The sequence below is a fragment of the Myotis davidii genome, unplaced genomic scaffold, assembly GCF_000327345.1.
Source record: "Myotis davidii unplaced genomic scaffold, ASM32734v1 scaffold371, whole genome shotgun sequence".
NCBI lineage: Eukaryota > Metazoa > Chordata > Mammalia > Chiroptera > Vespertilionidae > Myotis > Myotis davidii.
The window spans coordinates 871,668-873,645 of NW_006283135.1; positions in this window are offsets into that span (position 1 = coordinate 871,668).

Sequence of the window (1,978 nt, forward strand, 5' to 3'; positions counted from 1 at the left end):
ACGTGCACACACACATGCGCACACCCACACACATTCTCTCTCTCTCTCTCTCTCTCTCTCTCTCTCTCTCTTCGTTGAAGGTCCTGGGATCAGTGACAAGCTCTTCTGAACATCATTGTTCCTTCTGGCCTTCAGATTTTTGTTTGTTTGATTTTGTGTGTGTGTGTGTGTGTGTGTTCAGTAAATATCTGATATGCAGGATGGTGTTAGCCGACCCCTGTGAAAGGGTCGTTCGACCGCCTAAGGGGCCGCGACCCACAGGTTGAGAACCGCTGCCCTACAGGTTGTGCCAGCTCCTTTCTCCATCTTCCCATGGACTTCCAGGGCAGCTAGGCCTCCAGTGCTCCTCTGGTGGCCCTTTCAGAAATTGCCTGGATGGATGCCCAGTGGCTTCTGCCCGGGGGCATCATTTCAGAGGACCCCATGTTTGCTGCAGACTTAGCCTCCTGGAGAGGCAGAAGAGAGAGAGAGTTATGTCAAAGGGGATGAGTCCCAGCACGGTCCTGAGCAAAGTGGAAGATGATGGAGCCGGGACACTGCTTTAGGCTGTGCAGCCTGTGCTTCCACTCACCAGGCCTTGCAAGCTGGCTGGGGCTTGGGTCAGCCTGCAGGGAAGGGCGCCTTTTTCTGATTCTTACAAAGGCCCAATATAGGCTAGTGAATAGCACTGAGAATGGCAGGTGCCAGAGGACAAGCAGGCATGTGTGTGGGTGACCGCATTTATGGGCACATGGCATTTAGGAGCTGTGTGGCAGCTACAGGCGACGGAGGAGGACAATGAGTTCTCGGTTCGGGTCTGAAGCTCAGGTGAGCAGTTAGTAACTGAGCCAGGGATTTTCCCTCAAGTGGGAGGTTTAGAGCCCAGGTCTGGGTCAGGCAGCCCGATTCTGCCGCCTTGACACTTAGTGTCTGTGACCTTGGGTAAGTCACCTCCACCCCAGAGCTCTGGCTTACTCATCTATAAATTGGGGCAGTAAATGGGGGCTATCTAAGAAGAGATGTCATGACAATTAAAAGAAACTGCACATAAAATACATAGAATAGTGCACTGGCAGGGTGGCTCAGTTGGTTGGAGCTTTGTCCTGTACACCAAAAGGTTGTGGGTTTGATTCCCAGTCAGGGAACATACCTAGGTTGCAGGTTTGTTCCCTGGCTGGAGCACATATAGGAAGCAACCAATCTCTCTCTCTCTCTGTCTCTGTCTCTCTCTCTCTCTCTCTCCTACCCTCTCTCTCAAGAAAAAAAGCAAACACGCACAATAAAAACATGTCCTTGGGTGAGGATTAAAAAAATACATAGAATAGTGCCTAGCACAGTTAGTGCACAATAAATATTAGCGATTTATTTTTATTATTATTACATGGATGCAAGACCACAGTGTGTAAGAGCTAGCAAAATCCTTAAGCCCAGCCCATTTTGCACTATGGAACCTGAAGACTTGGATGGGATGGCACTTGCCCAAGTCATGTTGCAAGTCAGGGTGAGAGGCAGGCTAGAGGCTCTGCATGGCTGGAGGGTACAGAATATGCTGGGCCCAGCTGCTCTCTTGGACCTCTGGAGGCAGCACCACAATGGGGCTGGTTGCGCAGGTTCGTTCTGCACTGCTGAGGCCGGTACAGTCTGTACATGGACTTTGCAAATGAATAACTGGGCTGTAAACCCGTTCCAGCTGTAAACTTGGGGGTGTGGGATGAGGGTGGTGAAGACAGGTATTGGAGAAGTGGGGAAAGGTTCAGGGAGGAGAGGGAGCTCCGGTGGGCAGAGAAAGCTGATGGAAGAATCTTCCATGCCCTAAGAGCTAATGTCCCAAAACAAGGGACTCCCCCCCCACATCCAAGCACAGTGATGGTGATTTTCACACGAAGCTGAAGGCTTCCGTATGGCTTGTAGGATGGTTTTTGACCGAAGCCCCATTCTGATCCGATCAGGTTGTGTAACTGGACCCATTGTCTTGAGGAGAAAATGAAGGAGGGAAAGA